Here is a 22,951-nt window from a genome sequence, read left to right as displayed (position 1 = left end):
GAAAGAGATAACCATGAATATACAAGAAGCCTATAAAATTCCAAATAGATTAGACCAGAAAAATAAATTCCTCCCAACACATAATAGTCAAAACACCAAATGTTCAAAACAAAGAAAGTATACTAAAAGCAATAATGGAAAAAGGACAAGTAATATACAAAGGCAGACCAATTAAAATTACATCAGACTTCTTAACAGAAACTTTGAAAGCTAGAAGATCCTGTACAGACATCATACATACATACCCAAAGAGAACACAAATTTCAGCCCAGGTTACTATATCCAGGAAAACTCCCAGTTATTATAGAGAAAGAAACCAATATATTTCAGGGCAGGACCAAATTTAGACAATATCTGTCCACAAATCTAGCCCTACAAAGGATAAGAGATGAAAAACCCCAACACAAGGAGGAAAACTACACCCTAGGAAAGGCAAGAAAATAATCCTCTTGCAACAAAAGTAAAAGAAAAAAAGCACACAAACATAATTCTACCTCTAACAACAAAAATAACAGGTAATAACAATCATTATTCATTAATATTTCTAAACATCAATGGACTCAATTCCCCAATAAAAAGACAGACTATCAGACTGGATACATAAACAAGACCCAACATTTTGCTGCATACAGACAGGAAACTCATCTCAGCAACAAAGAAATGCACTACCTCAGAGTAAAATGTTGGCAAAAAACCTTCCAAACAAATGGTCCCAAGAAACAAGCTGCGGTAGCCATCCTAATATCTAATAAAATAGATATTCAACCAAAAGTCATCAACAAAAAAGAAAGGGCATTTCTCACTCATGAAAGATAAAATGTCTCAAGATGAACTCCCAGTTCTGAAAATCTGTACTCCAAATACAATGGTGCCCACATTCATAAAAGAAACTCTACTAAAGCTCAAAGCATATATTACACCACACACAATATAGTGGGAGACTTAAACACCTCACACTGATTGATGGACAAATCATGGAAGCAGAAACAAAAACTGAACAGAGACACAGTAAAACTAACAGAAGTTACGAAGCAAATGGATTTAATAGATATCTATAGAATATTTCATCCTAAAACAGAAGAATATAACTTCCTTTCGGTACTTCATGGCACCTTCTCCAAAATTGACCACATATCTAGTCACAAAACAGGCCTCAACAGATACAAAAACATCAAAATAATTCCAGGCATTTTATCAGATTCCTATAGACTAGGGCTGTTCTTCAATAACAACAACAATAATCCCACACATACTTGGAAGCTGAAAAATGCTCTACTCAACAATAGCTTGGTCAAAGAAGAAATAAAGAAAAAAAATCAGACTTTTTGGAATTTAACAAAATGTAGGTAACACATACCAAAACTTATGGGACACAATGAAAGCAGTGCTAAAAGAGGAAAAATCATAGCTCTAATTGCCTCTAGAAAGAAATTGAAGAGAGCATACACTAAGAGTTTGACAGCACAGCTGAAAGTTCTAAAACAAAAAGAAGCAGATACAGTGAAGAGAAACAGACCACAGGGAAAAATCAAACTCAGAACAGAAATCAACAAAATAGAAATAAAAAGAACTACACAAAGAATCAACAAAACTAGGAGCTGGTTCTTTGAGAAAATCAACAAGATTGATAAACCCTTAGCCAGAATAATGAGAGGGCATAGAGAGAATACCCAAATTAACTAAATCATATCTAAAAGAGAGGACATAACAACAGAATCTGAAGAAATTCATGAAGTCATCAGATCCTACTACAAAAGCTTATAACAAATCAGGAAATTTAAAGTAAATGGACAAATTTCTAGACAAATATTAGGTTATCTAAGTTAAAGCAGGCTCAGATAAACCATCTAAACAGCCCCTAAACCCTTAAAGAAATAGAAGCAGTCATCAAAAGCCTACCAACCAAAAAAAGCCCAGGACCACATGGGTTTAGTGCTGAATTCTATCAGACCTTCATAATAGACATAATACAAATACTCACCAAACTGTTCCACAAAATAAAAACAGAGAGGACACTAGCCAACTCGTTCTTTGAAGCCACTATTATGCTCATTCTTAAACCACAAAAAGATGCTACAAAGGAAGAGAACTTCAGACCAATTTTTCTCATGAAAATTGTTGCAAAATACTCAATAAAATTCCTGCAAACTGAATCCAAGACCACACCAAAATGATAATTCACCATGATCAAGTAGGCTTCATTCCAGGAACACAAAGATGGTTCAATATACAAGAAAATCTATCAATGTAATACACTATATAAACAAACTCAAAAAAAAAGCATGATCATCTCTTTAGATGCCAAGAATGCATTTGACAAAATTCAATACCTCTTTATGTTAAAAGTCTTAGAAAGATCAGAAATTCAAGGTCTATCCTTAAATATAGTAAAAACAATATACAGCAAACCAGTAGCCAACATCAAACTAAATGGTTAGAAACTTGAAGCAATCCCACTAAAATAAAGGACTAGAGAAAGCTGCCCACTCTCTCCCTACTTATTCAATATAGTACCAGAAGTATTAGCCAGAGTAATCAAACAGCAAAAGAGGTCAATGTGATACAAATTGGAGGAAAAAGCAGTCAAAATATTACTATTTGCAGAGGATATGATAGTATACTTAAGTGAACCCCAAAAACTCCACCAGAGAAATTCCACAGCTGATAAACAACTTAAGCAAAGTGGCTGAATATAAAATTAACTCAAACAAATCAGTAGCTTTGCTGTACTAAAAGAATAAACAGGCTGAGAATGAAATTAGGGATAAGATAGCCTTCATGATAGTCACAAAAAATATAAAATGCCTTGATGTGACCCTAACAAAGCAAGTGAAGAATCTGCATGACAGGAATATCAAATCTCTGCAGAAGGAAATTGAATAAGACCTTAGAAGATGGAAAGTTCTTCCACGCACAAGGATTGGAAGGATCAGCGTGGTAAAAATGGCCTTCTTACTAAAGCTATGTACATGATCAGTGCAATCCCCATCAGAATTCCAACCCAATTCTTCATAGAGTTAGAAAGAACAATTTGCAAGTTCATTTCTAATAATAAAAAACACAGGATAGCAAAAACTATTCTCAACAATAAAACAAACTGCCGGGGGAATTACCATCCCTCACCTCAAGCTGTATTACAGATCAGTTGTGGCAAAAACTGCATAATATTGGTACAGAGACAGGCAGGTAGATCTATGGAATAGAATTGAAGACCCAGAAATGAACCCACACATCTATGGTCACTTGATCTTTCACTAAGGAGCTAAAGACATTTAGTCAAAAATAGGACAGCCTCTTCAACATAGTACTACATGAGGACCCACTATACCATTCCTGGAAATATACTTAAAAGAAGCTCCAATATCTAACAAGGTTATATGTTCTACTATGTTCATTACAGCCTTATTTAGAATAGCTAGAAGCTGGAAAAATTCCAGATTTCTTTTAACAGAGGAATGAATACAGAAATTGTGGTACATATACACAATGGAGTACTATTCAGCTATTAAAAACAATTACTTCATGAAATTCATAGGCAAAGGGCTGAAACTAGAAATTATCATCCACAGTGTGGAACCCAGTCACAAAAGAACACATATATATGAACTCACTGATAAACAGATACTAGTCCCCCAAATCTCTGAATACCAAAGAAACCATTTGCAGACCTTATGAAGCACAAACAGAAGGAAGGACAATATGTGGATTCCTCAGGTTTTCTTAGAAGGGAGAATGAAACACTCATGGGAGGAACTACAAGGTCAAATAGAGGAGCAGGGATTGAAGAAAAGATTATTCAGAAGTTGCTTCACCTGGGGATCCACCCAATATGTAGCCACAAAAACCCAAACACTGTTGCTAATGCCAAGCAGTGCTTACTGGCAGGAACCAGATATGGATGCCTCCTCAGAGGCTCTGCCAGTGTCATACAGATACAATTGAGCATACTTGCAGCTAACCATTGGACTGAATATGGGGACTCCAATTAAAGAGCTGGAGATAGGACTGAAGGAGATGAAAGTTTTTACATCCCTATGGGAAGAACAACTTTATCAACCAACCAAACCTTCCAGAACTCCCATGGACTAAAACACCAAACATTGAACAGACATGAAAAAACCATGGCTCCAGTTACAAATGTAGTAGAGGATAACATTGTCTGTATTAATGGGAGAAGAGGTCTTTGGTCCAGTGAAAGGCATTGTCACAGTCTAGCGGAATGCCAAGGCACTGAGGTGGAGAGGGTCATTGGGAGAGGGTGCACCTTCATGGAAGCAAGTGGAGGGAGAGAAGGCGTGTGTGCAAGGAGGAAGGGGATAACATTTGAAGTGTAAATACAAAAACATCCAAATAATAATAAATTAAATATCAAAATTAAATGGATTGACCCTATAAGATATGGGTCAATTGACCCTATAAGATATGTTGTTGTTTCCTAACAATAAATATGTTTACATTATACTTGTGCAGTGAGATAGAAACTTCTCTAAAGCTATTCTGTGCCCTGAGCAAATATACCACTTCATAAAATAGTGTCACATTTTGAGGTAGCCACAAAAATCCATGGGATAAATAATATGTCATTTTGGAGTCTTGATCATAAAATTATACAATGGACGCTGCTGCCTATCAGTGTGTTGAGATAAAGAATTATTTGGGAGACAATCTTCAAGGCCTGTTTGAGAGAGAGAGAGAGTTTACAGACGAGTTAGCCGAGATGAGAATGAGGTGAAAGTAGACCGCACTGTTCCACGTGCTGGGGTCAAGGCAGAATAAAAACATGATTGTTAGCTGAACATCAGAATTCATCTCTGTTGCTCAGTGTAAATGTCAAAGGACTTTCTTTTCTGTCACCACGTTTTCTCATTATGCCCTCAAACTGTGAGCTGAAGTAAATGCTTCCTTCATTAAGTTAATTTTACAAAGTATTTTGCCACAGGGATAAAAAAGTAAATAACACTTCTGTTATCCTGCATTTTCTCAGTCTCCTTTTAATGACATTCTAATGCCCAGAGTGATCTTAGAAATGAGGCAAGCAATGTGTGTTTCTTAGAGTTTAGGTGCCTTTTAAAAGTTTTAATGGAAGCTACAAGTTAACTCCTAATCTACTAACTCACTTTATTTTTTGATAGATATATATTTATTTTTATTTTTCATGTGCTATAATTTTCTGTGTAAACACCACATATAATCAGGATGACAGCCTAATAGATAGCTTTTATTGTGTCAAATTGTAGAATAGGTCATATGTATCTGTTGCATTTGAGGTTAAAAGAAAGCTTTACTTTGTTTAAAACCTAATAATCATACAAACTGATATTGAAAGCTACCTGTAGGATGTGTATTCTTCATGTTAGTGTCCTATCATCTAAGCATGGTTCTTGTACATTAGATATGATCAGTTCAAGCTAATTGACTTAGGGCATTTATTTAACTTATAAATGAAACTTAATAACAAGAAAAACAAAATAAAACAAAAGAAACCATGGTTAACAGCAATGGATTGTTTACCAATTCTAGCTCTTTCTTTTCCCTTTTAAAATGGAATAGCCTTATTGCAACATAATTTAAACACCACACAAAAGTTTTCTTTGAATAATATTCAGTTTCAAGGTGTGCAAGAACATGAGTAACTAATTATAGAACATTTTCTACATTTCATAAAGAAACATCATGTTTAGTAGCAATTACTCCACTGTCTCCAATTCAATGGCCCATATAAATCGCTACATGAGTTTCTATACAAATTTGTCTGTTATGACCACTTCATATAGTACAGTTATACAATAGAAGATCTTTTTTATCTTTAGCTTTTTTGTGCTAGCATGATGTTTTCAGTTTTCATTCACACTGAAATGTGTGTCAATGCTTTCATTCATTAATATGTATGAATAGTACTCTTATTGTAACATGTTCTATGTCATATATATATATATATACATATATATATATATATATTTCAACAACGTTTTGATATTTCCATCTTGAATTGTTATGAACAATACTTTATTTTAAAAAACAAAGATAAATGTACAAATTTTAAGCATTTTTGCATAAAAGTATACGAATATATTTCTGTCAGTGCTTGGCTTTTTTTCAAGGTTGGAAAGTGTGCATTAAGATCTTACTAGTTACAATGAGCATAAAGTACATGTAAAACAGGATGTAACACGGAATTACTCAAAGTTTTCTTGGTGTGCAAGGATTAAGCATAATAGTTTTTTCTTTTCTCTTTTTTTTCTTTTCTTGAACGTCACACAGTCTGAGAGTTGTTTCTGGGGTTTTCAGAGCTTTCTGGGGTTAGTATTCCATTATCAGTGTCTGCATATTGTGTCGGTTCTTTTGTGACTGGGTTACCTCACTCAGGATGATATTCTCTAGATGCATCCATTTTCTTAAGAATTTCGTTAGGTCATTGTTTCTGATAGCTGAGTAGTACTCCTTTGTGTAAATGTACCACAATTTTTGTATCCATTCATCTACTGAAGGACATCTGGGTTTTTTCCAGCTTCTGGCTATTATTAATAGAGCGAATATGAACATTGTGGTGCACGTGTCTTTATTGTATATTGGAGTGTCTCTGGGGTAAATGCCCAGAAGTGGAATAACTGGGTCTTCAGGTAGTACTATGTCCAATTTTCTGAGGAAACACCAGACTGATTTCCAGAGTGGTTGTACCTCTTTACAATCCCAACAATAGTAGAGAGGTGTCCTTCTTTCTCCGAATCCTCACCAGCATCTGCTGTCATCTGAATTTTTATTCTTGGCCAATCTGACTGGTGTGAGGTGGAATCTCAGGGTGGTTTTGATTTGCATTTCTCTGATGGCTAATGATGTAGAGCACTTTCATAGATGCTTCTTAGCCATTCCATATTCCACAATTGAAACCTTCTTGGTTAGCTCTGTAACCCATGTTTTAATAGGGTTGTTTGATTCTCTGGTGTCTAGCTTCATTAGTTTTTTGTATACCTTGGATATTAGGCCTCTATCTGATGTGGGGTTGGTAAAGATCTTTTCCCAGTCTGTTGGCTACTGTTTTGTTTTCTTGACAGTGTCTTTAGCCTTACAGAAACTTTGCAATCTCTTTAAGTCCCATTTGTCAGTCTTTGACCTTAGAGCTTAAGCCATTGGTGTTCTGTTCAGGAAATTTTCTCCTGTGCCTATGAGTTCTAAGGTTTTCCCTACTTTCTCATCTAATAGTTTCAGTGTACCAGGTTTAATGTGGAGAATTGAACCCATCTGGACCTGGGCTTTTTTTGGTTGGGAGGCTTTTGATGACTTCTTCTATTTCTTTAGGTGTTATGGGATTATATAGATGGTTTGCATGGTTCTGGTTTAACTTTAGTATCTGATATCTGTGTAGGAATTCATCCATTTCCTCCAGATTTTCCACTTTTTTGAGTATAGGCTGTTATAGTAGGATCTGATGATTTCTTGAATTTCCTCAGTTTCAGATATTATGTCTCCACTTTCATTTCTGATTTTGTTATTTGGATACTCTCTCTTTGCCATCTAGTTAGTCTTGCTAAGGGTTTATCAGTCTTGTTAGTTTTCTCAAAGAACCAGCTCTTGGGTTTGTTGATTCTTTGAATTTTTTTTTTTTTTTGTTTGTTTCTATTTGGTCTATTTCTGCCCTAAGCTTGATTATTTCTTGCTGTCTACTCCTCTTTGGTGTATCTGCTTCCTTTTGTTCTAGAGCTTTCAACTGTGCTGTCAGGTTGCTATTTTATTCTCTCTCCAGTTTCCTTTTGGAAGTACTCAGAGCTATGAGTTTTCCTCTCAGTACTGCTTTCATTGCATCCCATAGGTTTGGGTATGTTGTGTTTTCATTTTCACTGAACTCTAGAAAATCCTTAATTTCTTTCTTTATTTCCTCTTTTACCCTGGTATCGTTTAATAGAGCATTCTTTAGTTTCCATGTGTATATGTGCTTTTTATTGTCTTTGTTGTTTTTAAAGACCAGCTTTAGAACATGGTGATCTGAGAGGATGCATGGGAGTATTTCAATTTTCTTATATCAATAAAGGCTCATTCTGTGTCCAATTATGTGGTCAATTTTCTAGAAGGTGCTGTGAGGTGCTGAGAAGAAGATGTATTCTTTTGTTTTAGGATGATATGTTCTGTAGATATCTATTAATTCTAGTTGGTTCATAACCATTGCTGGTTTTACATTGTCCTTGTTCAGTTTCTGATTCTATGATCTGTCCATTGGTGAGAGTGGGGTATTGAGGTCTCCCACTATTATTGTGTGGGACACAATTTTATTTTTGTGCTTTAGTAGTATTTCTTTTACGAACATGGGTGCTTTTGTATTTGGAACACATGTGATAAGGATTGAGAGTTCCTCCTAACGAATTTCCCCTGTTATGAGTAAAAAGTGTCCTTTCTTATCTTTTTTGATAACTTTTGGTTGAAAATCTACTTTATTCGATATTAGAATGGCCACTCCAGCTTGCTTCTTGGGGCCATTTGCTTGGAAGTTTTTTTCCCAACCTTTTATTCTGAGACAGTGTCTGTCTTTTTCTCTGAGATTTGTTTCCTATATGCAGCAAAATGCAGAGTTTAATTTCTATATACAGTCTGATAGTCTATATATTTCTATTGGGTAATTGAGTCCATTTATGCTAACAGATATCAAGTAATAGTGGTTGCTGTTTCCTGCTATTTTTGCTTTTTTAGGTTGAATTGTGCATGTGTGTCTTTTTTCTTCTGGTTTTCTTGCATAGGAATTTTCTTGTTTTTACTAGGATATAGTTCCCCTCATTGTATTGGGTTTTCCACCTATAATTTTTTGTAGTGCTGGGTTTGTGGTAAGATATTGTGTAAATTTAGTTTTGTCTTGTAATATCTTAGTCTCTCCATCTCTGGTGATTGAGAATTTTTCTGGGTATAGCAGCTTGGGCTGACACTTGTGCTCTTTTAAGTTCTGCATAATGTCTGTCTAGGCTCTTCTAGCTTTCATAGTCTCTGTTGAGAAATCGGGTGTGATTCTGATTGGTTTGTTTTTATACGTTACATGACCTTTTTCCCTTACTGCTTTTAGTATTTTTTTCTTTGCTTTGGGCACTTGGTGTTTTGACTATTATGTGTCAGGAGCAATTTCCTTTCTGTTCCAACCTATTTGGAGTTCTCTTGGCTTGTTTTATGCCCTTGGTCATCTCATTCTTAAGGGTAGGGAAGTTTTCTTCTACAATTTGGTTGAATATATTTACTGTGCCTCTTAGTTGATATTCTTCGCCCTCTTCTATTCCTATTATCCTTAGGTTTGGTCTTATCATTGTGTCCTGAATATCCTGGAAATTTTGGAGCTTTTTGGTGTTTGCATCTTCTCTTACTGTTTTGTCTATGTTTTCAATGTTGTCTTTGGCCCCTGAAATTCACTCTTCCATTTCTTGTAGTCTGTTGGAAATGCTTGCACCTGTGACTCCTGATTTTTTTTTTTTTTTTTTTTTTTTTTTTAGGATTTCTACCTTTAGGGTTGTCTTTTTTAGTGTTTTCTTTATTTTGTACATTTCTATTGTAAATTCCTTCTTTCATTCCTTCATCTATTTGGTTCTGTTTTCCTCTATTTTTTTGAGTGTTTTTCTTATTTCCTCTATAAAAGCTTCTAATTCTTTATGCTTTTCCTCCTGTTCTTGTTTAAGGATCTCTATCATCATCTTGAGGTATGATTTCAGGTCTGAGTCTTCTTTTTCTGAAGTGTTTGGCATTCTGCTGTTTGCTCTGATTGGAGAGCTGGGTTCTGGTGTTGCCAGGTTGTCTTGGTTTCCCTGGGGTTTGTCCTTTGCTTTCCTCTTGCCATCTTTTCTTCAGTGATTGGTTCTTGCCTTTCCCTTGTATCTGGCCTGTGTCCCTGGATCTCTTTGTGTTCTTGGTGGCAGATGTTCTGAGCGCCTTTTCTGCACCCAAAAAACACGGACTGGGAATAGGCAGCCCAGTGCTGGGTTCCTGGTTCCATGAACCAAGCGATGGGGGAAGGAGCACACTCTCTGTGTGCTTAGCCAAGATCTCTCTTCTCCTCGGCTATGGCTACTCAGAATTCCTTCTCACCAGGCCTGTGTCCCTAGATCTCCGCTTTTCCTGGTCTCCTAACTCACTTTAATATTACAATGAATCTATGAAGGCAGCTACCATATTGTTGTCTGCACACGAGTACACACACACACACACACACACACACACACACACACACACACAATCATATTCATGCTTTTCTCAGATGGATTCTGATTTACATTTCAAAACTTTAAATTTATTTCTGTTAAATTTCTCCTATTCTACACATCTCACAGAAATTTCCATGTGAGTTGACTTCTATATGCTTCACAGTCGCCCTAGTTTAGAGCAAATAGAGTGATGAGTGTAAGTGCTAAATTCATACTCACTTCTACAAAGGTTTCAATAGAACCTCTATCGGGTTTTGGCTGCATGATATGAAGAAGTTATTAAAACCTATTCAGTTTCTTGCTAAAAATTTACACATTTCTTTGTTTTTGAGACAGAATCTCATAAAACTTAGCCTGTTTTGAACACACTCTATAGTAAGCATGACCTAGAAATCATCACTCTACTTCCTTTGTCTATGTAATAGTGGAGTTATAACAGGTTTCATCGAACCCAATTGTCTTCTCTCAAGTTATGTATTACTGCAAAGACTGATGAGACATGTAAATGGCTGAATAATATTGTTACCAAAGCGGAGGACCCATGTTCAGTCCAAAGGATATACAAGATGGGAGGGGAATAATTAGTCACAGTCAGAAGTTACCCTCTCACAATCACATTCATATAATGCTACATGTGTACACAAACACACCTTTGGGGGGGTGTTGAGAGAAGAAGGAGAAAATAAATAAATGAAGTAAAATATGTATGTATGTATGCATAAATGTATTTATGTACATTTTTTTCATCATAAACAGGGCAGGGGCCTGCCCACTGCCATCAGGACTCACAGCCTGCCTGCAGATGGATGAGCAATCAGAGGAGCTGCAGAGTGCTCTGCTTCCTAAGCCCACTGGTGAGTCCACACTTTCTCTTAAGAGTCATACAGATACAGTTGAGGACACTTTCAGCTAATCATCATACTGAACACTGGGTCCCCAGTGAGCTAGAGAAAGGTCTGAAGGAACAGAAAGTGTCTGCAACCCCATGGGAAGAACAACATTATCTACCAACCAAACCATACAGAGCTCCCAGGGACTAAAACACCAACCAATGAGTACACATGGAGAGACCCATGGCTCCAGTTACATATGTAGCAGAGGACAGTATTGCCTGACATCAAAGGGGGAAGAGACCTTTGGTCCAGTGAAGGGGCATTTTTCCAGTCTAGGGAAGTGCCAAGGCTGAGGTGACTGTCTTCTGCATGGTTTCATTCAGCATCAGATGGAAACAGATGTAGATACCCACTGCCAAGTATCAAGCAGAGTGTTGAGAGCCTTTTAGAATAGAGGGAAATAAGACTGAGTGAGTTGGAGTGGTTAAGGACACCACAAAAGACCTAGAGTCAAAAAACCTAGGCCCATAGCAGCTGATAGAGACTGAACCATCATTAAAAGAGAAGGCATGGATTGTACCAACTCACCCTACACATTTGTAGCAGACATGCACCTTGATCTTCATGTGGGTTCCCTAACAATTGAAGCATGGACTGTCTCTGACTCTGTCACTTGCCATTGAATCCCTTCTTCTAGTTGGACTGCTTGGTCGGGCATCAGTTGGAGAGAATAGGCTTTGTCCTCATATGACTTGACTTGATGTCCCAGGGCACACTGGAAGCCACCCCTTCTATGAGGACTAAAAGACAGGTAATGGGGGGAAAGTATTTGTGAGGGTAGCACTGGGAGGAGCAAAGGGAGAGGTCCTGCCTCGAAGTGACTGCTTAATATTGTGAATAAAAATCTTTCGAATTTCACAAAAGGTGATCCAAAATTTGGTTTCTTTGGTTGCTGACTGATAAGTTGTGCTGGGAATTTGTCTTTCTTGTGCTTCAGTTGTGCAGTTGTAAAATGGGATTAAGATAGAAACAGAGTCCATCACATTACGACAAAGAGGCAGTGAGGGACTTCATGGAGAATGATTAAAATGCTCCCATGCACTTGCCCTATCCCCATGTGTGCTGTCTTCTGTAACTCCCACTGGGGCAACTCTTTATCTACTTCTTCGTGGCACTATTAAGTTTAATGTCACTATTCTTTGTAAATATAGCCTGAGAAAAGCTTCACCTTAGTTTTTCAAGCTTTCTCTTTGTGTCAGTGTGCACCTCTCTGGGAAGCCTTTTGATTAGTTTAGTAGGATTTTTACCTGTTTATAAGATCTATTTAAGCTCTTAAACCTGCTGGGTGGTTTGATGCTTAATGCAAACAAGATTGGTTCATACTTCCTCCCAGAGACCTACTTGCCAGACAGGTTTTGCTCAATAATAATATTGTCAAAAGAATGACATTATTATTAAATTTGTCATAAATTATATTCTGAAAATACTATAAAATATCATTTACAGAACAGGAAAAAGGCCCTAAAGTATGTGTATGCACACATATGCATGTGCGTGTGTGTGTGTGTGTGTGTGTGTGTGTGTGTGTGTGTGTGTGTGTGTGTGTGTGATGGTTTTGTTGCATGCATGTGTTTGTGAGTTATATGAAAACAGAGCAAGAAGAATTATTTGTGAAGAGAAAAGTGATGCACTAGAAGGGGAGAGGGGAGCAAGAGAAAGTGGAATAAAAAAGGTACAACAGCAATGTACAGTGATATGTGAAGGCCTAAAATGTAATAGTTAAATCAGTCATTTTATATGCTCATTATGAAAGAATTCATACAATGAAATGGAGGTCAAAAATAATATCTTGACCTTCTAAAAATAATATCTTGACCTTCTGAAATATATTCAGCTCATGAGACCCATAAATGCTGTGCTACAGAACATGGGGTTTTCCATATGTATTTGCTTACTCTCTGATTTTAAGCTAAATCCATGGGAAATGAAGAAGGAAAGAGCCCAGGGTTCTACTCTTCAGCTCTATCAGTGTCATTCTTACACTGATCTGATGCTTGCTGTATGGGCTTATATGTGTACAATTATAATCCATTTCCAGGAAAAATCCCATTGCTACCAAAGTCACAATATTTAAACAAGGTCTGTCAGCCTTTAAATCCACCAATAGTATCCAGAAACCTTGCACAAACATTGGGGTGTGATGCTTGATATAAATACTGAAGTTGTGGAATTAAACGATGACCTATAAATAATCTCAGGGAGACCTTAATTTTATAGCAATAAGAGATTTCACATGGTACCATGATACTGTTGACAAACAAGTGGCCATATAATTCTGATTTTTATGGTAATATACAGCTAAACTAGACTGTATAATGACATGGAAACAGACTGTAACCTGGGAATAATGACATTGATGCACTAAGCCTAAAAGATGCATCCCTTTCATTATCTTCTGTTCCTATCTATAATGGCATATGGATTTCAGTACTAATTTCACCCAAGTATTTGAAGCAAGTTTTCCTGTTCTTAGTATCTTTTTTAAAATACCAGTGTCACCTTTGTTAACATTGTGTTGAGAAATGGAATAAATTGGAAAGGAAAGAGGGGGGAAGAGGAGAAGAGAGGACAAGAGATATGAGAGATGAGAAGAGGGGAATATATGGAAGAGAAAGGATGAGGAGAAAAAGAAGAGGGAAAGGAGGAAGTGGAAAAGAAGAAAACACAGGAGAAGGGAAAGGTGGGAAGTGGAGGGGAGTGGAGTGTAGAGGGAAAATAAGATAATGAAAGAAGGTAGAAGAGAAGAGAAAAGAGAGGAGAGAAGAAGATGGGAAAAAACCTAGGAGAGGAAAATGAAGAAAAAGAGAGAGCAAGAAAAAATTTGGTTATATATTATAGAGCTTGCATATATGTAATCAGCATGATATGCAGGCATAGTAGACATGGTCTGAAAACAATTTGATTTCCTCTGACGGAGCAGGATTTTCTCAAAAGGTGTTAAAGTAGTGACATGTGGTAGATCTATATCATAGAAGATAATTGGACAAAATTTGGCTGATTTCAATGTTTCCTACATTTTTATCCTTTTTATCCTTCCTTCCTTCCTTCCTTTCTTCCTTCCTTCCTTCCTTTCTTTCTTTCTTTCTTTCTTTCTTTCTTTCTTCCTTTCCTCACTTTACATTCTGTTGACCGCCCCTCTTACTGGTCATCCTTTCCTACAATCCTTCTTCCCATCCCTCCTCCCTACTCTTCAGAGTAAGTCACTCACCTTCTGTCTCCCCAGACCCTGTAACATCAAGTTTCTGCAGGGCCAAGCAATCCTCTCCCACTGAGGTCATACATGGCAACCCAAATAGAAGAATGCAAACCATGAACAGGCAACAGCATTTGGGATATCCTCTGCTCAAGTTCTTTGAGACCCACATGAAAAGCAAGCTTAGCATCTGCTACATTTGTGCAGGTAGGCCTAGGTCCAGCCAGTGGATGCATTTTAGCTGGTTTTTCAGTTCTAATATCCCCAAGGGTCTAGGTTAGTTTACTCTGCTTGTCTTCCTGTAGAGTTATCCACCCTTTAACTAAATTCTTCCGTCTACTCTTTTATAAACGTCCAAATCTTAAAACACTCTTTGGCTGTGGGTGTCTGTTTCTGTTTGAGTCAGCATCTCAGGGGACAGTTATGTTTGATTTTGGTCTGTAAACATAACAGAATATGACTAAAATGATAGGGACTGGTGCTTGCCCATAGGATGAGTCTCTAATTGGGTTGGTTATTCACTGGCCATTCCTTGAGTCTTGGCTGCATCTCCCACCCCTGCATTTCTAGCAGACGGGATACATTTTGAATCAAAAATTTTCTGGGTGGGTCCTGGTCCCCATCGCTCTACTGGGATTCCTGCCTAGCTACGGGATGTTGCCTCTTCAGGTTCCATACCCACACTATTGTGAATTACAGCTAAGGTCATTCCTTTTCTTGGGTATCTTATCTCAAGTCTCTGTCAGGAAATGACCCCCATCTCCCCATACTTGTCAGTTGTAAATTTCTATTAATTTTAAGGCCATTTGGCCATTTCTCCTCTTCTTCCACATGCCTGATTTGAACAACCCTTCATCCTCTTCTCTTATCTAGTTTTCTCCCTCCATCTGCCTCTTAAAACTATTTTATTATCTCTTCTAAGAAATATTGAAGGATATTAGCTTGGACCTTCCTTTTTGTTTAACTTTGTTGGGTGTGTAGCATGGGGATTCTGTGTTTTATGGGTAATATCCATGTATAAGTGAATACATACCATACATGTCTTTTTGGGACTGGGTTACCTCACTCAGAATAATATTCTCAGGTTCTATCCATTTGCTCGCAAAATTCATGATGCCTTTTTTGAATAGTAGAATAATATTCCATTTTGTAGATGTACTACAATTTTCTTTATCCATTCATCAGCTGAGAGACATCTAGGTTCTTTCCAATTTCTGGCTATAATTAACAAAGCTGCTATGTACATAGCTGAGCAAATGTCTTTGTAGGATATTGGAGCATCTTTTGGGTATATGCCCAGGAATGACATAGCTGCTTCTTGAGGTAGAACTATTTACAGTTTTCTAAGAAACTACCAGATTGATTTCCAAAGTGGTTGTACAAGCTTATACTCAGTCCAGCAATGGAGGAGTGTTTCCCTTGCTCTACAACCTTGACAGCATGTGCTGTAGGTTTTTAATCTTAGCCAATATGACTAGTGTGAAAAGGAATCCCAGAGTTGTTTTGATTTGCATTTCCCTAATGACTAAGGACTTTGAACAGTCACACTGACTTTTTAAAACGCCTTCAAACTAGTAAATGTTGTGTGTAAGATAAGATGGAATGGTCCCTGGATTTCCTTCTTCTAGGAAGTAGAATATAGTAATGCAGTTGGTAAGCAATTCTGAAGATATGAGGAGGTGATGGTCACTGAACGAATGCTACCAGAGTCTTAGGAGTAGCTTAAACCTTCCCCAATAGGCTGAAAGCTGAACGGCTTCTACCTTACTGTCTAAATAATAGGAACTAAACTTAGTTTTGTGTTCTCTGAGTGCTCCCTTTAGATTTACTTGTTTACTCACCGGTTGACCTTGCCAAATTCAAAATTCTGACCTCTTTGCTGTGTGCCTAACGACGGTCAGAGTGGAAAGTCAGGAGAATGAGCTACAGTTGTGTTCCATTATGAGCTGACTGCGCTGTGCCACCCTGGGTTTCTTGGAAAGTTAGTGTCCATTAGTGTCCATGCATGGGCTTAAGGAGCCGCAGAAAGCAGGAGTCACTGGAGGATTTGTTCCTTCCCTCTGGACTTGTCTGGAAAAAAGACTGCTGCCAATCCTACTGTTATAGATAGGAAATACACTCTCCTCATTGGAATAGAACTCTCTCTCTTCCCCTCCCCTCTTCTAACTCTGTGATCCATGCTAATTCAATAACAAAGATAAGTAACGTGTTGTATCTACTGTGCTGTGAAGCACGGAAGATTTTAAGTCAAATGAGGTGAAAGAAAACTGGCCAGGACCAGTCCACTGTGGGCATGTGTAAGGGAGCCATGGCAGACTGAGTGGCAGGGTTTTCCTGATACTGTCTTCCTTCTGTTACATCTTTCTCTTCCTAACAGCAGTGCTCCTAGGAAAGGGCACAAGACGTGCTGGGGGGAGGGGGGACTCTTCACAAGTGTATGTACCTGTCCCATAAATTAACGCTGGCTTCAGACAGTCATCGCTATCACTGTTATGTTAAAGAGTGCAGTCCGTTTCCTCTGTGATTATGCAAGAATAGTGCTTTTAAAAATGTATTCTGCAACTGTTTGGGGGTAAACAAATCTGAAAAAGAGTATCATGTTATATGAAATATATGCTTTTTGTGTTTGTAGTATCTCCTAAGAATACCCTAAAATTATGATTGTTACTATATCATCTTTTTTTAAAAACATATTAGTTCTAAATTATTGCTTTTTTTTTAGTTTAATTTTCTTTTTCAGTGTTAGAGAACAATTGTGTTTCTTCTCCCCCCTTCCTTCCCTCCTATTATCATTAGCCCTCCCTCCGTTTCTCCTCCTTGCCTCCCACTCTCCACCCCACTTTGGTTTTCAGAAATAAAAGATAAAATTGAGGAAATAGAAAAAAAAAAAAAAAAAAAAAAACAAAAAAAACAAACGCCTTCAATGCAACATATACATTACTGTATACCATCCTACCATACTAAGTGAAATTGACTTATAAAATAATCACACAAATTAATGCTAGTATGATCGTAACTATTTGTTGCATATTTTGAATGGTTATGCATATCACAACTCTCTACTGGATTATGAAATTATATTATTACCCTTTTTAGATGCTCAGAATTCATTTGCATCTATTATTACTGAAGGAGACTTAGTTTATCAAAGGTGACACACATATATACTATAGGACAAAGATCTCCAGTTGGAGTGGGTTATAATTGTCTATATTCTTTTGCTTAATGATTAGATAGCAATGATGGCTCTCTAATAGAGATTATTCGATAAAATAAGAAAAAAAATTACCTAAACAAAAATAAAACATAAAAGTATTGATGAAAAAGGGTCATGGACACCACATCAAGGGACAATAAAAATATTTTTCATAAGACAATGAAGAAAAGTATATGGTTGCAACTACAAATAAATTAATTGTTGGCATTCAGTTTAAGAGAAACTGAAGATTAGCCCAAAAATAAACAGACAAGCAGGGGTATATTAAAAGCTCAACCACTGTGAGCTTACCAAAAGAGCTTAATTTCTTTTTGTTTATTATTGGATATTTTCTTTACTTACATTTCAAATGTTATACCCCTTCCTGGTTTCCCTTCTGAATCCTCTTATTCCATCACCCCTCCCTATTCCTCTATGAAATTGTTTATCCACCCACCTACCCACTTTCTTCCACCTTCCTGCCCTGGCATACAGTCTTCGTGTGCCCAAGGGCCTTTCCTCTCATGATGCCTGATAAGACCATCCTTTGATAAAAACACGGGTGGGTCCTTTTAAGTGTACTCTTTTGTTGGTGGTTTATTCTCTGGGTGCTTTGGGGAGTCTGGTTGGTTGATATTGTTGCTTTTCCTATGGAACTGAAAACTCCTCCAGCTCTTTCAGTACTTTTTCTAACTCCTCCATTGGGGATGCTATTCTCAGTCCACTGATTGGTTGAGAGCATCTGACTCTGTATTTCTAAGGCTCTGGCAGAGCTTCTCAGGAGACAGCAATATCAGGCTCCTGTCAGCATGTTCTTTTTATCATTCACAATATTGGCTGGGTTTGGTGACTGTATACGGGATGTATGTCCAGGTGGGACAGTCTCTGGATGACTTTTCCTTCAGTCTCTGCTCCACACTTTGTCTCTGAATTTCCTTCTGTGAATATTTTGTTCCCCGTTCTAAGAAGGACTGAAGCATCCACTCTTTGGCCTTTCAACTTCTTGAGTTTCTTGTGGTCTGTGAATAATATCTTTGGTATTCCAAGCTCTTGGCCTAATACTCAGCTATCAGTAAGTGCATAGTATGTGTGTTCTTTTGTGAATGAGTTGCCTCACTCAGAATGATATTTTCTAGTTCTATCCTTTTGCATAGAAATTTTATAGTCATTGTTTTTTAATTGCTGGGTAGTACTCCATTGTCTAAATGTACCACATTTTTTGTATCTATTCCTCTGCTGAAGGACATCTGTGCTTTTTATAGCTTTCTAAGACTGCTATAAAGATAGTGGAGCATGCGCCCTTGTTATATGTTGGAGCTTCTTTTTGGTGTATGCCCAGTAGTGGTATAGTGCTGTACCATAACATAGATTGATGACTTCCATATTCATATCTCAGAGGATTTTCCTGAGCTCTCACCATTCAAAAAGTAAAAAAGTCTCATAATAATAAATTTTGTGTTAAATAACAGCTTTGAGTCAGCAAAGGCATAAGGGAAATAAGGAAGAAAAATAGGGAGGTAAGAAAAAATGAGTCTTCCTATCATTTCATGTGCCAGGACGTCTCTTTGGTATAGTGGGGTTTTAGTCCAGAAAGGGGAGTCCTTGTCATTATGTTCCTTTATGCCTTGTAATACAGTACAAGTTGGAAAATGAGTGGACATTTTAATGATAAAAGGTCTGCTTTGGGGGCATATTTGCATGAATGAATTGTGTGCATTGAAAGCAACATCATCCTCCAAGGTACATCTAGAGAACATGATACTACTTTGATTCCATGGAACATCTTGATAACATAATATTAATGCTGAAGTACAGAAGAGATTAATAATCAAAAATATCATCAAGTTATCAGGTACTATGTTTATACTTGCCAATCATATAGAGAACTCAGCCTGTTCCTAGATGTCTTAGCAATATGACTGGTAGTGGCTTCTGGGTAACTGTGTGTAGTCAAATCATAACTCTAAGGCAGTTTTCAAAAAATTATTTTATTGGATATTCTCTGTATTACATTTCAAATGTTACCCCCATTTCCTCTGCTCCCATCCCCATCTCCCTCTACTTGCTTTCGTGAAGGTGCTCTCTCTCCCAGTCGCTCTCTCTACCTCAGTGTTTTGGCATTCCCTTACATTGGAAAAAGGGGCCAAGGCAGCTTTTTAGTAGCATTATTTTTGGAATAACTACAAAATCATCAATGTATGTGTTGTACATCTATGACTTGGACCCATACAGAGAGTCCACTTCACTGCAGAGACTAAACAAGCAGTATCTGAAGTTAAAGAGCAGGACACAGAGGTGAATGACAAGGAAGTAAACCACATCTATTAGCAAGAAAGGGCCTTTTAGAAAGGTCTCTGACACTGAGAAATAAGGAAAGACAATCATGAATATTCTAAAAATTTAATTGAATGATAATATATTTTTTCATAGAATAAACAAGCTTGTCTTCACAAGACAATATTATAAGTAAGGAGAGTAATTAGGCGGTTCAATGGATGAATCTGTGATCTGTGTACACATCCTGTGTGAAGAACCGACGGCAACACTTCTCTAGTGTCCTTTTTTCTATACTACATATTGTATCTCAGTTATGTTCACAGCTGCCACTTTCTTCTTGGTCCTCTGCCTGCTGCCCGGAATCAACAAAGCCCGACATACTACATGAGTCGAACTTTTCTTTTCTTTTTCTGCAGGAAAACCATAGAGAAGAGTCGCCTCCTCACAGGGAAACTTGAACACATCTTAATGTAAATTTTTAGATGGTAAATATCTCTATCCTTGTGGACTCCCTTGCATCTCTTGGCAGGCTGCATTCTCTTAGTATCCTCCATTTGCACACATCTCCTCTGTATGGACAAACTTGCCTAATAAACAAAGTTCCCAATGTATATGATGACTTGGTTATAGAGAATTGGTCTTATGCTCATTCATGGTTCAAACTTTAGCTCAGTTTAACTTACAAAGGCAAAGAGATTTGTGAATTCAACAGGCTTAGATATCTTTGACAGGAATGATTAAAACTGAGAGCCTTTGTCACTGACCTATAGTCTCAGCTTGAGCTAGACAAACAGGTATCATCAATGTTATTCCTGTGATAAAAGCAGTGGGTAAAGACTAGAACCTATATTAACACTCACACTAGGAGGTAGAAACATACTAAGAATCCATGCTGGAAGAAAGCAGAAAAGTTAAAAGAGCTGAATGAAGGAAGAAATGAAGCCAGATCCTAGAGATACCTAATCAAACTATAGAACTCTATTTCGTCATCAGGCCTGGAGGTCAGGCTTTCGGCATTTTGACCCCATGGGTGCTCTGAAAGCTGTCCAAATGTCTTATCTTATTGTAAATGTCAATATTTTAAGAGCTGATGCAGGCACACTGAGAAGTCCTGCATGTCCCTGTTTAGATGACGTTCTTTCTGGGCCAGAAGAATCCCATGTTGAAATAAGCCTTACAAGGAAGCTGACTTGCATAGTCCAGCCAAACAAGAACCATAAAATGCAGGCAAAGTTAAATTATTTTCATTAAGCCACCGTCTGTGATAGTTGTGGCTTGCTCAGATTAAAGAATGAAGGACTTTGAGCGCCTTCAACATCCTAACAGAAGTGATGTATGACACATTCATTAGATGATGATTCATCATTTGAATCACATAATTCTTTAAACTTATGAAAACATCTTGTTGCAAAGTTAATAAAAAGGAAACTATGCCTTCTCTCAATATTATAATGGGACTTCCAAAGTCTTCCCATACTAAAGAGAATCCTAGTAATATTATTGTTTGTGGGTTGATTCTTATTAAATATAGAGTAATCCAATATCTGAGAACATTTTAGAGATGGACATACAGCAGATGTTCTCAGCCAGACTCATACTGCCTCAATGAAAATGCCCATATATTCAAGGTAAAAATAAGTGTGGATAATATTTCAAGATAACAGAATTTGAAAATTGATATGAACTGCCTTCATGCTGCCGTTAGTAAAAACCTACATATTCCTGATTTACTGTGTTGCATTGATTACTGTAACTATAGGAGGAATGTTAAATCTTATTAAAAAGCATTTTCCACCGTGGGTTTTTATATTTGCTAAATTTAACTCGCACATCCATCTGGGTAAGCATGCCATCAACACAAAAACTGTCTGAATCCCCAGAAACAGGACTTGATATGTGTGGTTTTCTGATAAGTTCAGTTGACAGGCACTCTCAGATTTAAAAAGCAAAAGTTTGGCCTCTGAGAATTATTTACTTATATAATAATGGCCATACATGGGTAGAGAAAACCCTTTTGATTAAATAATTTCCATACCAAAAGTTGCCTACTTTCTAGTCTCCTCTCCCTGAGTTCTTAACACCCCCTCTCCCTCCCACCACTGAGAGGGTTTTTCCCCACTTGTCCACCCTTCCCCAATTCACACCACCAGTATTCCTCTTTCTTGGAACATCAAGTTTACACAGAATTAAACTTACCTTTAATTAAACAATCACAAGGCAGTACTGTGCTACACAAATTTCTGGAACCATGAACCAGCTCATGTATACTCATTAGTTTTTGACTTAGTCTCTAGGAGCTCTGAGAGTTCCAGGTTAGTTGACACTGTTGTTCTTTCTATGGGGTTGAAACCCCTTTAGTTCCTCAGTCCTTTCTCTAAATCTTTCATATTGGTAGCTGACCTCAACCCAATGGTTGGCTGTAAGTATCTGCATTTGCCTCCGTTACTGATGGTGCCTCTCAGTGAACAGCCATGCGAGGCTCCAGTCTGTATGTACAATATGGCCTCAATAATAGTGTCAGAGTTTGGTGTGCACACATGGGATGAATCCCAAGTTGGGCCAGTCACTAGGTGGCCTTTCTTTGAGTATCTGCTCTAATTTCATCCCTGCATTTTCTTTAGACAGGAACAATTCTGGGCTAAAAATTTTGAAGATGGTTAGGAGGTTCCCTGACTCAACTGGGGCCATATCTATGTACTGAAGGTGGTCTCTTCCAGGTTCCATCTACCTACTGTTGAGCATTTTGGCTAATGTATCTATTGGGTCAGCAACTTTTCATCTTACAATTGGAACAAGTAGGAGTGAGAGATCAGTTCAATTGTGATAGATATAGAAGTGGTTTTAGCTTGGGGTTGGCCATCAATCCCATAAAACCTTGTCTTGGAATGTGTACCTAAACAGCTGGCCTGTTTTCTCACTGAGTAAAAGTTTATATGAGTCATTTCCCATAATAGTAACTGGTACCAAAAACAAACCTTCACTCAGGAGACGGACAAATTAGGATGAATCCCCTAGCATAGTGGAATCACTTGCATCTGCCGAAATCTCACACTCAAACTTTTCAGGTTGAGTCTGCAGGTGTGTGGAAAGCCTGGGAAAACTAGCCTGTAGGATAGAATATGTATGTGCCTCTAGTCTGCATCTTAGCTATTTCTTCACTGTTACTGGCCTCCTCATTGCATTCTGTTGAATAGAAATGGGCCATCACTTCCTACCAGGTCAAAGG

The sequence above is a fragment of the Micromys minutus genome (genome assembly GCF_963924665.1).
Source record: "Micromys minutus genome assembly, chromosome: 18".
NCBI lineage: Eukaryota > Metazoa > Chordata > Mammalia > Rodentia > Muridae > Micromys > Micromys minutus.
This window is presented reverse-complemented; position numbering follows the sequence as displayed.